Raw genomic sequence first — 14,350 nt, 5'->3', positions numbered from 1 at the left:
TGGCGGCACGTGGACAGCTCCCCCGACGGCGGCGGCTCCCCGCTGCCATCTTTCGAAGGAGGGCTGCGCGTGGAGCCTGTACCGGATGGCGGCGGGAGAGGTAGAGAGGCCACTCCGCTACGCCGAGCCGAGCCTGCCCGCCCCGCCCGACGCCATGCGTACCCCGCCGCGGGCTGCGCGCCGCCGCCGGGCCCCCTCCTCCCCGGCCGCCGGAAGTGGCGTCAGGCGGCCGCGGGCTCGGCCCAGGCAGCACCCGCGTGGCCACGCCCCTCGCCGCGGGCCTACCGGCGCCAGCCGCCGCCGCCAGCGCACCGCGGCGGGCGCTCGCCACTGCCGGAGGCTCCAGCGCGGCGTGAGAGTCGCGGACTGCTCGGGCCGGCCGCGGAGGCCGTCCCTGGCCGCCTCTGGCCCCCCCAGCCCCAGCAACTTGGGGCGGGCTCCGCCTCTTCCGGGCCTCTCCGGCTGGGCCGCCGCCTCCTCCTCTCTCGCTCGCTCTCCCTTTTGTGAGTTATAGCAACCGTTGCCTTGTGAATCAAGCGCCATAGTCACCGTAGTCCTGGCGACTGTTACCCATCAACAACAACCGCTCCTCTCCTGCTCCTCCTCCTCCTCCTCCTGCTGCTGCTCCTCACCCCCTTCCTCATCGTCACCCACAACAACAACAACAACAGCCACCTCCAGCAGCGACAGCGGGAACACCACCACAGCCCGCCTCAGCGCAGGTGAATACGCTCGTCGGGCTCACGCCGGCCCTCCCTCCGCTCGCCCTCCTGCAGCCGCTGCCTGCCCCCTCCTCGCAGCATCCGGGCCGGGGCTGCTCCCTCGGGCTGCGCGCTTCGTTGCCGTGCAGCGAGGGAGAGATCAGGGTCGCCCTCCCGACGCTTTTTTCCCCCGCCGCCGCCCTCTCTCCGTCCTTGCCCCCGCTCTCCCACGTCCCCGGCCCCGCTGCCCCTGGGCGCACCTCGCGATTGGGTGGGGAGCGCGTTCTCCGGAGGGGCGGTTGGGATGGGGGTGTCTGTTGGGCGGGGAAGGGAGCTGGCCGCGGTACGAAGCGAGGAGGAACTGAGGCTTGTCGGTGATGGGGACGGAGGCATGCTTCTGGGACCTCCAGGACAATCGCTTGGATGCGGTGGGTATGCATCTTACTCGGTATCTCCTTTGCATGGATGCGGGAATGTAAAAATTGCGGAACGATGCTCCGGACACACTCTAAGATTACTTAGTTTAACCCCAAAAAACCGTTGTGGTGGGAGGAAAGATACAGCCAGAGATGGATCCTGTAGCACACCAAGAGCAGGGAGTGTTTTTTCCCTTCACTTGCAGGGGCCTTGTTCTGATTTGATGAGCCTGCTATATGTTGCAGATTTTTGTGAACTTGCTATACATTTTATCATCCCCTGTGCTATCCATCATTTCAGTCACTTTTCAATGCCTTATGTGGCCGTGTAGTTTGTTCTTTTACTCAGAATTGATGGTGCTGCTTAGTTTACTGCAGGCTGTCTTTTCTCTGTATTGTGAAGTGTTTTTTTGTTTATTCAGTACCTTCACCCATACACATGGACAGAGTAGCTGGGTTTCTTCTTCTTTCACTCCTTCTGCAGGGAATTATTTGTTAAATGATGCTTTTGTACTGCCAGTGTAGTATGGAGCGGTGCATGTGTAGATCAAGTTCGTGCACAGTGAGTTGTGTTCACGGGGAGAGAATCCATTTCAGTTTCCTTAAACTCTCCACAATGAAGGAAATTCAAGATGTTGACTGCAAGTGTATATGCTGAGCAGCAAAGAAAAGAGAAAACAAGAAATAATAATAGAAGAAAAAAATCCCTGTGATTTTTGTTATTACTACTGTATTTCAAGAGTATGTTGGGGAAAGAGGCAGTTTTTACTTCTCAAGGAGCTGTAGTAGAAATTGTGTTGTTAATGAGATTAACGAGGGTGTTCTGCCTTTTTTTAATTAAAAAATACTTCGTTTCTTCATCCTTTTTGTGCTTGCTTATTAAGATCTAAAGGTTTGTGTTGTCAGTGGCATCAAATCATGCTTTCTATACTTTTAAATTAAATTATTTCAGATAAAGTGACTTTTTGGCATCTCTTTTGGCAATTAGATTCTCTTTTAACATCTGTTATGGCAACAAATTATCTTTTAACATATCCATACCTAGTTGCACTTTCCCCTTTGACTTGTCAAATCGTGTGTCACAGCATTTTTCTTTTTTCATTTTGAAGTAATGCCTTATTTATTTCTTTATTGCTTTATTTAGTAAAATAGTTAGGAAAAAGGATATTCTTGTTTTTAATTTTAATTGTATTTACACTTTTTCTATTTTTGTATCTGTAGAACCCTCTGTAAAATACCACGTTTCCCATTAAAATTTCAACAACAATATATTAATTTGTCTGACGTTGGAAGTACCGATGAATGTGACTGGAGCATTTTTTCCAAGCAGCTCGTAACTATAAAACATACTAAATAGTTAATTCTTTGTCAATATTAATATTTCTTGAGCTAAGGCATACTGGGTATGTCTCTCTTTTTTAAAAGTATATTTCATGGGCCATCATAACTTAAAAAATACATTAGTTTGAGTAATGACCAAAGTTCTCTATTATCTTTTAATGATTTTACTCAGGGAAAACACCAAGTGGTAAATTTCTAGGTCCTGCTCTCAAATTTAAGTTCTAAAGATACTTAGAATTTTCAATGTGAATTGTGTACTCGATGTCTTACAAGGCACATTTAAATCTCAATATATTTGTTGTTAGTTTTATCAGGTAGTTTGTGCAATTTGTTAGTTGTGAGATGGTTCATGATATCTTCTATTATTGAGAAGAGGTCAGTTCTGCACCATGTCTTTCTTGAATAGCCTTCTTTCAGCAGGACAGTACTATGCGGGATGGAATCCTTCTAGGGTGCTGAAATCAGAGGAAAGTGCACACATAAGCTGTAAGACAAACTTTCTGTTTTAACTCTGTGAGATGTACAGATGTTTCTTAAAAGTCAGATTAAAGATATGTGGTTTTGTCTAAAAATGACTTTTTTAGTACTGCTTAGCCACATTTTCTTTGGGCAGGGATTGCAATTTGGAAAATAATAATGCAGCCATAAACACCTCTTTTAATACTATGGACTTTACTGAGAAGTGTTGAGTCTTTATTCTCTCTGAAATACTGTAGTGATCACAGATGAGACCTGTATTATGCGTTCTGATTCCCTAGTGCTTGCAGATATTAAAACAGTTGGTATTTGTGATGTTAACCAGTGTTCGGAAATAAGGTGCCTTGTGATTCTTTTTTTTAAATTCATTTGGTTTCATAACTTAGGCTAAGTATCTAGCTGTGTTTCAGCATATCCTAATGAGCCTATCTGGATCATACGCTCTGTTCTGTTCTAGTGAGCTAACCTACATAGTGCTACTGTGGAGAAACCCTTTGAGTAGTGTAGGTAAATGAGAAGGGAATCAAAGGTACAATGCTGTTACAGAGTTTAAAGTCAGGGTACTTTATTTGATAATTAGGTTTGGTTTTATTAGCACAATCCCATTTCTTGTTCCCACCTGATATTTGATGATACTGTCTACATAAATAAATGTTACTGTTTCTTTTAATTTACCAAACTTCACATTATGAGGGAAGGGTGCTACTATTTTATTTTCTTCTTACTTGAAATATAAGCAGTATCTAAATTGTAATAATCTTTTAGCATTGTAGTACCCTTTAGTGTTCTAGCTTTGATTGTTTGTTTATGGTTTTCATGCTTTATTTTGTCCACTAATGAAAGGCTTCCTTTCCTCAATGTTCCATTTTTGGAACACATCTCTTACTAGCTGGAGGTATTGCCATGTGAATACTTAAAAAAAACCCCCATTAATAGGCTATTAAAAATATAAGAGATATAACTCTTACAGTCTTTTTAAAAAAATAATTTTCAGTTGAAATGACAGGTTGTGAATGTATCACAAATGCAGAATAAAAAGTTAGCTTTCAGTGGTACTGTTACGTCCTTGTACTTGGAGTTCCATTTCAAAATCTAACTCTTTGTCAAATTAATGTTTTAGAATACCAGAACAAATATGGCTTTAAATTATGAATGAAACTAGTTTTTTGGGGTTTTTTACTAGAATGAGGGCTGAAAAATGAACGAAGCTTTTAAAATGACTAGACTAATGTTTAAGGCGATTTTTTTTTTTTTTTTTTCCTGTTAGGCACAAGTTTATTATTTAAATGTTTCTGGTAAAAGTGGTTGTCAAACATAACAATACTTTTCTCTAAGATGCCGTATATACTGGTATTTTGAAAATTTAAGGAGCAGTTTGTATACTGATTTGCCTAAATGTAGTTTGTGAGAGACAGATGGCTAATTTAAACAGGTGTCACTTTCATTACTTGTGCATTGTGTTGAGACTTCCAGAAGTTTACAAAATAACTGTCTAATGCAGGTGATGGTCTCTGCTTTTGTGATTAGCAAAATATACTTTCGTAGGAAATTGTTTTCCCAGTGACTAAGTGCATTTTAATAGTCAATATGTCAAATGGGAGGATGCAACATTTTAATTCTTTTCTCACTATACTTTTAAAGGAGATGTGGCTGAGTGTGAAATTCAGTAGGTCATGATTGGATGGATAGCTGTAGTCCTTGTAAGTTTTATTCTTGCAAAAACAAGAGCAGGTATATTTCTTGATGTAACATTTTGTTTCACTGAGTTACTTGCCTTTTTTTTTCTTAAACAATACTTCCCTAAAGAATATTTTTAAATAAAAGTGACATATTACTTAAGAACACAGGATTAGGTTCTAACTTCTGCAATCTTTTTCTGGTACCCTTCTATATTAGCACATCTACTATTTTATTTCTATTTTTTTTCTGTTTATTCTTCAGTAGTTATTTCTTTATTATTAAAATATTTTCTAAATAATGAAGTTTAAATCTGATTTCTAACAATTCTGAGGCATTTTTGTTTCTAAGGATTCTTTTTTTCTGTTGTTTGTAATGTCTTTTTATAACTTTTTTGTCTGATGTTTATTCTTGGTTATTTTCTTTCTAGTCTAGTAGATGCAGCAGAGGGTGCTATGCTGTTTGAAATACAAAAAGGAAAGAAAATCCTAGTTTTTTAATTGAAATAGATTGATACTGTGTATAGATTTTGAATAAAACTTACTGAAATATTTCTACTTTTTTCTGTGTAGTATAATATAAGAAACATGACATCCATGGCAGTGTATGGGAACACCAAAGATTGTATATTAATCATTAATTTTACATATACTTACATCATTTGTAACTTCATTAATGAAAGGAAAAAGTATATACCACTATTTTTAAAGATCATTTCGTCCACCCACAAAACCAGTACACTGTATACTTCTCAGCTTCTTAGAGCTTCTCTAAGGAAACTATTTCCTTATTTCTTTATTTTTTTTCTCATTGAAGTCGTGTTTCAGTTAAGTTTAAAAGGTCTTTAAGGCAAGAACCATGTCTCTGGGTTTTGTTCAGAGTGCCACTGCAACTAATGACTCAAAGCCATGTTTACTGTTTATCTGCCAAGTAAATGACTCCTCTCCTCTGTTTTGTTATCTTGTAATATTTAAACTGTGATTTCTCTTATGTCCTTCCTTAAGAATGTTTTCTAAACACTTAATGTACTTAAATCATGCAACATTGCAAAGTAGAATCAGTAACAAGCAAATATGTTAAAAGATTGTATGTCACCTTGCAGGTCCCATTGGGTCAGTTTATTTGATTTGTTGAACCCGTCCTGTTTTCTTGTCCTATTACTTCTTTTTCTGTGTTGTTATCTACATGCCCCTTACAAAGAACTAAAACTACTTAGTATACAGTAAGGTTATAGATAGATATTAGGCTTCTGTGGAGTTGAAATGCAAAAATACATTTTTAGCTCATCACTATAACATTTTCAAGTGATGCATTGTGTATTGTTTCTGGTGTATTTTTGGTTTGATTTTTCTGCACCCTGCACCCTCCCACTCCTGGCTCCTTCCTTCTCCAGCACCCCAGGGAGTCAGGGATGAAGGGAGGGCAGTCTTACATAGCTCCCTTCATCTGAAAATTCTATTAGATGTTTATGGTTGATCTGAAGGGTTTACTTGCTAATGGGTTAGGAGACAAAGATTGTGAATTTGACATAACATCTCTTGGCATGACCTATTGCATGTTATCCCCAAAGCATTTACAAAAGTTGCTTTTACTCAGTGTTGCCTCACTTGAAGAAAATGAGATACTATCACATAAGCTTTTTATTTCTCATCTCTTAGTAGTGTTCTTGCACTGCAAACAGCTGAGAGCAATTGGACAGTGCAAGTCTTAGATGAGTTGAACTAGAAAAATGAACTTGTATTTACTAAGGAGGACTAAGCCTACTCATTATAGGTAGGTGAAAGCAAAAAATAGCAAAATAATTGTAGTTCTCTTGATATTGGCAGTAGTGGTGAATGTCAGGATTTCTGTCTTATGTTAAATATCTCATAAATTTGAAGATTCACCTTGTATGTAACTGCTTGAAAAAGTTTTCAGAATTCTCCATCTAGAGCCGTAACTGCTTTTTTCCCCCCTTAATGTGTCCTGTATTCTTACCTCTTTATTATTCTGTAGTTAGACATAAGCAGGAGATAATAGTTGCACATTTAGTGAAGGAAAGGTGTTTCCTACTTCACATTCGTGTTGATGTGATGCACATTGTAGTTTTTCCATGAGGGAGGACATGTGTCTGTACACAAAGGATTGTTAATTTTTATTTCTGCTTTTTACATACTGTGTTTATTATTGGGAGTCAACATTAATTGCTTTGGGTTTATTGGAGAATTTGGAAAGATGCAGTAAACAAAAGAGCTTGCTTTAAAACTGCTTGCCTTAGGTAAAGCCTATTATTGCTTTTCAGAGTGTGTGTTTAGAAAAAGTTGTTCTGTAATCATCATTTAAAAAAATATGTTTACTCAGAATTCCTGATTAAAAATCTGTCATGGTTTAATCATGTTACCATTTACACTTTACAGTCATGTTATAGAACTAAATATGTATAGCTCTACAGACACCTATTTATAAAAATACCTATTTATAAAAGCAGTGTATTATTTATTAAAACTATTTAGATTATTTCTGCAGAAAGGCCTGGTTGTACTCAAAATTACATTGGCATTGGGTAGTGAGGAGCAGTTGAACTCCCTGCATAGTACCTGACTTACCAAATTAACTTTTAGCCATGAGACGAAATTGACATGGTAGTCATTTGAGCATGTGCTAGTTAAGGCCATGTCAACAGAAACATGGGTTTCTGTTTAGTATTTATTTCACTCCTATTTCATTCAGCCCACTCCATCTTAAACCATTTGTAGTTTACAAGAGTTGATAAATAACTCTTCCATATTAATTTTATCATTTTCTGTCAGATTTAGTAAATGGGAAAACATAGAATCCAGTCTGTTTTTAAGTACTCAGAGTTGATTCTATGTAATAGTAACAATTCCCTATAAATTCTGGGAAGGTTATTCTTTGGACTTTCTGAAAGGTGTGAAAGGTCTTTTGTGAGCTGTACCTTCCTTATGGATGTTTTAGGGAGCACAACATATTTAACTTGAGAATGGAGGTATGTAGCAGAGAAACAGGGCTTCATTTGCTTGTTTCGTGGAAAAACTTTTGTGCTCAGGTTCTGGGTTTTGAAGTGAGATAGGTATGAGCTAAAATAAAAGCATGGTGGTTCATGGTATTGTCTCTTCCCAGCTTTCAAGGTGCTTTCTAACTGAAGGTTGTCCTATTTTCTCCACCTCTCTGAACTCCTTTTTACTCTAAGGAGTACAGTCCTGACAGGGTATTTCAAGGAACAGTTGTGGGCAGGCAAATTTCTGGAGGTTTTGGTGCATGGGGTCTGTAGTTTTGTGAAGATGAGAGAGGCTTAGGCTTTCCCAAACCTCAGACTGGTTCAGAGAATTTGGGTTTTATGACTGAAGTACACTTCACTGGTAAACTTATGTCAAACCAAAGGAAGGTTTATTTGCAATAGACTGAGAATTAGAGTTGGTTCTACAAAGCAGCAACATCATTTATCATGCAAGTAGTGATTCTGGGTTATGGAACAGAGTTTGTCTTAGCACCTGTTGAGTGTGGGGTTTTTTGATGCTATTGTTTCAAGTCTTCCAGATGGTCAGTAGCTAAACAGTACAATCTTAGAATTTGTGCAGTTTAGGATATTCAGTTTTTACTTACCATCTTGTATGAAGAGCAGGGAGGCAGGTTTTACTAGGATTTAAATTTCAAACACTAAAATTACCTACCATGTATAATTACCTGATGCAAGCCACTGAGTCAAGTTACCTGTCTTTAATGGCACTTAAAGGTGTTGAGTATCTTCACTGCTTGTCCTTACTTTAGTACATACTTTTTCTTATTGAATTCTGGAGAAACTGACATTTTTTGGCCTTAGGAAAGAGCTAGACACAGGCTTGTGACTTCGATGCGGTGACCAAAAAATCATCACCTAATGAAAATCGATCCTTCATGTGGCTTCAAGTCACAGGTTGTGTATCTCAAACGTATTCTAGGCATCTTGAGATGAAGGGAGGTTTTAGGATTACTTTGCATGTGAAAGACTGTTTTTTAGGGGTTCCCATTTCTTGGTTTCAATATGACATACTGGATTGGGACTTGGAACAACTCAGGGCAGTAGATCTGAGCAGCTCTTAATGGCATCTGTTCTCAGTACAGTTGTAAGTTTGGGATATTAAAAAATTCTTGTGTCAGCATGATTGTGTTGTATACAGAATGGTAGGGTTTGGAAGGGACTTCTAGAAATCACCTCATCCAACCCCTGTGCTAAAGCAGGTTTGCCTCGATCAGGTTGCGCAGAAACATGTCCACATAGGTTTTGAAAACCTCCAGAGGTTTTCAGCTGCTACAACCTATTGGCAGCCTGTGCCAGGGCTCCCTCTCCCTCACAGTAAAGAAGTTTTTCGTTGTGTTTAAGTGAAACTTACTATGTTCCAGCTTGTACCCCTTACCCCTTGTCCGCGATTACAAGTTATAATCCGTATAACAAATAACTCTTCAGTCATTTGAATTTCTTGAAAGCTCAACATCAGCAGGCTGATCATCTGTAGCCTACTGGAATAATGGTTAACCTGGAGCCAGCAGTTTGTGATTTTTTTGTTTGTCCTGTACTGAAAGTAACTAATGTTTTTAATAAAGTATAAGATTTTCTTCCCACATTTGATAATATGGGAAAAGATACTTTTGTAATAAGAGAAAATAAGTACTTTTCTAAGGCAGAAAACCAGATATATCGGACTGACAGGAAGTCAAGTTGAATTTGATCATCTATGGTAAAGGAAAGCGAGGAGTGTGTGTGTGTAAAGTTTTGATCAGAAATGCTAAAGTGCTTGTTCCAAAGTTTGTTGCATAGGAGGGGCAACTTAGCAGGGTTTGGCCATTAAAAATGTCTTGAACATGTAATTGGATGTGATTAGTGAGGATTGTGATGTTGACTGATAATATATTAAATCCTCTAATAAAATTAGTTGTCATTTCCTTAAACCAAGCTCCCTGGGCACAAGACTAGCTTTGTTTTATAGCTATACTTCAAAATGCCCAGCAATCAACTCTCTTATCTCTAAGATTTATATTTTGTTTCTAAAAGTAAGTTTGCTCTTGTTGTGGTTTAAGCCCAGCTGGCCTGAAGCACCATGCACTTGCTCACTCTGTTCCACCTCCACATGCCCAGCTCCTCTGGGATGGTGGAGGCTCCTACAAGATGGAAAGCGAAAAGATAAGCAAGGGCCTTGTGGATCAGGACAAAGACAAAGAGAACTCACTGCCAATTATGGTTCCAGGCAAAGCAGGTTTGTCTACTCAACTTAAGGAAGAAAACAAGAGCAGTTTAATCTACTACCAACTAGAAACAGAGCAGACAGAAACAAGAGTAGCATGACAAGAAAAATACAACCATCCCTTTAAGGCTTCCTTACCCTACCCTCTCTTCTTCTCAGGCTCAGGTCCCTGCTTCCAATATCTCTACTTCCTTCCCCGCAGTGGCGCAGGAGGACAGGGAATGGAGGATGTGGTCGGTCCATCACAGATGGTCTCTGCCACATCTTTCTCCTCAGAGGAGGAGGTCCCTTCCATGGGATACAGTCCTTAAACTTATCCAGTGTGAGTCCTTCCCTGGGGTTGCAGCTTCTCACAAACCCCTCCAGCATGGGTCTTCTCTGTGGCATCAGAACTCCAGGCACCATCTGCTGCTACATTGATTCCCTACAGAGTCATGGCCTCCATGGGAACAGCCACTTCTGACTTTGGGTCCTCCACAAGCTGCTGGAAGATCCCAGCTTCACCATTCCTCTCCACAGGTTGCAGGGGAACATCCTGCTATCTCACCGTGGGATGCAGGGGGATCTCTCCTCCTCTGTTCCTTCATTGACCTTGAGGTTTTCATGGTTTTTCATCTCCTTGAAATCCTTCCACCACCTCCCAGAAAGAACAACCCTCTTCTTCGTGCCTCTTTTTGAAAAGTGATTGTGGAGGCACCCACTTCGCTCAGCCCCAGAGGTGGGTCTGGCATAGAGCTGGGGAAAGTTTTGAGGAACTTCTTACAGGAGTCACCACTACAGCCCTTTCTGTGTTACCAGAAACATCTCCACTCAAACCCATGACAATTGTACACTAAGTACTTCTGTCTTTCATGTTCTGATTTAAAAGCTTTTTACGTACTCTAGTTACACCATTTAACCTGCTAATATGGGAATAGTTGTTTGCCATAAAATCATAGTAACAGACAATGCCTAAGGGACTCAATACTGTGTGATGTCCTGCTTGAGTTTTTCTATTTGTTTGGGGTATTTTGTTTCTTCTTTCTCAAAGAGTTAAAGAAATGTGGCAAATAAATTCATAGGAATAAGAATTATCTACCAGGGCATCAGTTTCTAATCTGTGTGGTCCAACATTGTCAAATGGGGTTACCCATTGCCAAAATGCAAGTGTAGCTGGTTGTTTTCACATAACTGACTGTTATCATACTGTTCCTGTATTAGGTATATTTTCTCAAATAGTCTGTTAACTGTCCTTCACAAATTGTTAGAAAGTGGATCTTACAACAAACATATAGATTATCAGTTATAAACATGGTAGTTTTGTACTCAGTGAAATGTAGCACAAAAGTGTTCACTGAAAAAAAGAATCTTTTAACCTACTTCTACGGTAATACACTGTCGAAAGAGAGTCAAGTGTTAGTCCTGTGCAGATGTGTTCAGCCAATAGTCTGTGGGATTGGGAAAGAGTGGCTGGAAAGCAGTGCTGTGGAGGAGACCCAGCAGTTCCTGGTTGGCAATGAGCTGAACATGAGCCAGCAGCGGTCCTTGGTAGTTAGGAAAGATCAACAGTACCTCTTAGGCTGTATGAACAAGGATATAGGCAGAAAATTGAGGGACATTATTATCACACCCCTCTCTGCACTTATTAGGCAACATGTACGTCCATGTCCAGTTTAGCCTTTGTCCTCCTGCCATTATGTGAAAGATGCTGGTGAACTGGACTAAGTTCAGTATAGTCAGGAGTTGGAGCACACGTGTCTGTGAGGAGACACTGAGGGACTTGGGCTTGTTCAGACTGGAAGAGATAGTTTCAGTGGTCCTAACAGTAACCTTCCCCAATACCTCTAGCAGGGGAATTGGGCTAGATGATCTTTTGAGGTCCCTTCCAACTCTTAAGACTCTGTGATTGCGTGAGATAATAAAAAAGATGGAGCCAGGCTTTTCACAGCAGTCCGTGGTGGAAGGATAAGAGAAAATACTCGTAAGTTGAAACAAGTGAGGCTTAGGTTGGAGTTAAGGAGAGTCTTTTTCCCCGTGAGGACAGCCCAGCAGTACAGCTGAGGCCAAGTGAGGTTTTGTCATCTCTCTCCTTGCAGATTTTCAAGTCCTGACTGGATAAAACCCTGAGGAGCTAGTCAGAGGCCAATTCTGAGTCTGCTCTGGGAAGGAACTTGGACTTGAGAGCTCTGGAATTCCCTGTCAGCCTGAACTATAGGTGGTTTTACTTGTGATTTTTGCTCTGCAGGAAAAGTTTCTAGACTGTGATATGATTTCTCCTCTTTTTCTCACTGGCCAGTTTAATTTCTTAGGACTGCAACTGAATCTTCATCTCTGGAGGAAGAAGAGGAGGGATGGTGTCCAGAGCTAAAATGACAAAATAGTTCTGTTGATATAGCTATCACAAAGTCATAGTGTCGTGGTTTAGGCCCATCAGGGAACAAAGGCCACGATTAGCCTCGAGTACCGAAGAGGCTGAGGATTGCTCGAGGGCAGGGAGGGCTTAATTGCCGCTTAAGGTTCAGGACAAAACAGACCAGGCTACTCGGTTTTGGGGAAGAAAACAGAAAATAATTTAATGCAAAAGCAACCAAAACATAACCAAAATGAAACAACCCAGAGTAATACATCAATGGAGAGTCCAACCAGCCTTTTTAAGAACATCTTCTTTGCCACCCCTCCCCTCTTCCCGGGTTCAGAGCCCTGATCCCGGTGTTTTTACCTTGCCCCCCCCTGAACGGTTCGGGGGGGCAGGCAGTGGGGGGTTCAGTCAGTCGGTTTCCGAGAGCTTCTGCCGTTTGTCCCTCCTCAGGACGGGTGAACTCCACACCAGTCCTCCCTGCAAGTCCGTGGGGTAACTCACAAGCATGGCAGACTTGCACGGGCTGCTCCGATGCCCACTTATTCCAAAGGCTGCAGCTCCTCTCTGCCTCTCGTGTGGGGCTGCTCTGCGGCGCGCAGGCTCTCCAACACGGCCTGGGCCATGGCCGTCTCCCCACACAGTCCCCCGCCCGTCCGGGCTCACCCACACGGAGCTGTTGGTGGCTCTCAGTCCTGCCACGAATCTCCATAGGTTTCAGGGGCACAGCTTGTATTCTCGCCACGGCTTGCAGAGGGGTCTCCGGTCTACTGCTTCTCGTTCCTTCCTCCTTCTCTGGCTGAAGGGTCCGCGTGGTGACCTCCATCTTGTATCACTCTCCACCTCCCGACTCGCATTTCAAATTCCCGTCCCCTAAATAGTGATCGCAGAGGCGCCAGATTGGCCCAGCCGGGCCGGAGGTGGGTCTGAACCTAGGAGCCGGGGGAGGGTCTTCACTGCAACCCGCTCCCCCTGTTACCAAGCCAAAAGCTGCTCCTGGCTAAACCAGGACACATAGTTTGGGTGCCTGTGAGACTATCTCCCTAACAACATAGAGCTCTTGATTTCCTTTTTCCACAGTGCATTACTACTGTTACGTTACTTTGGTCCAACACTTGATTCTGTGGATTTAACAAACTGAACCTGAACATAGACTGAATTCTGTGTATTTATTTGTAAACTCTTTTACAATGAAACTTTGAGAACTTTCACTTGAGCACTGCAGAGGCAAAAATTGTATCAACAGAGAAAACTGCAATAGAAAGAAAACAATTTTGTTAGGTCTCTTCAGAAGGCAACTATGAACACAAAGATTTTAAAAACAAGAAGGAAAAACCTTCTTGTCAGTACCTGGCAAAACCAAACTCCAGTTGTTGATTTCTGTGGACTTTTATTTGTGTATATTTATTAGGGTCTTGGTTTGAGTTTCTTAGTTCTTTTTTGGAATGAAAGAGGAAAAGTAAAGAAAAAGAGGAGGAACAGCAAACAACATTTTTAGTGAAAATTATGAAATAAATTTGTTGATTTCCTGGCTTTGAGACCAATTCAGGACTGTTGATGAAACATTCTGTGTTTGGCTGCCTGGTATTTTGTAAGTACATTGTCCAGCAATCTGAAGAGGAGGGTTTTTTTTGATGACAATGGTCTAAGGTGGTGTGTATGGTGGTAACTACTATTGGTGAAATCAGAAGAAAAGGTTTCAGAGTCAGTGGTTCCATTAATTGAAATGGTTTTGTTTGAGGGTTTTTTTTGTTGTTTGTTTTGGCTAAGATTTGATCATTCTGGGGCATTCACATGCCACAGTCCATAGTAAAATTAATGTATCTCTTACTCATGCTCAACACTGCTTGAGAGATTAGCGAAGGCATATTTACATACTACTAATTGTGATAAATATAGTCTTGACAATCAAGGCAGTATGAGAAAGTAATGCCTATATTTAAATGCAGATGTTTAATTATTAGGTGAATCAAATGATGAAAGCATAAGCAAGCAAGTACCTTCTTCAGAACTCACATTGTGATTTTATTAATAAGTTTTTAAACTTGTCTCCTTCAAATTGGACAGTTTTAGTGGAAGATGGATATAAGAGTTCCATAAAGTGTCTGTGGTGCATTTTTTCTTAGGAAAAATCCTTTTCCAGTTGACCTAAATAACTAAACATATAGTGAAACCTGAAATGTC

General features: G+C 41.0%; 1 protein-coding gene across 3 annotated transcripts in view; it reads left to right on the top strand.

The window, feature by feature from the left end:
- The first annotated feature begins 299 nt into the window (after positions 1 to 299).
- RFX3 (regulatory factor X3) overlaps positions 300 to 14,350 on the top strand; it is a 109,957-nt gene continuing 95,906 nt past the window's right edge. For all 3 annotated transcript variants that reach the window (XM_062017737.1, XM_062017736.1, XM_062017735.1), the window contains exon 1: positions 300 to 722. The gene's annotated coding sequence lies outside the window, so the exon portion shown is untranslated. The remainder of the gene's footprint in view (positions 723 to 14,350) is intronic.

The sequence above is a fragment of the Colius striatus genome, chromosome Z (genome assembly GCF_028858725.1).
Source record: "Colius striatus isolate bColStr4 chromosome Z, bColStr4.1.hap1, whole genome shotgun sequence".
NCBI lineage: Eukaryota > Metazoa > Chordata > Aves > Coliiformes > Coliidae > Colius > Colius striatus.
This window is presented reverse-complemented; position numbering and strand designations above follow the sequence as displayed.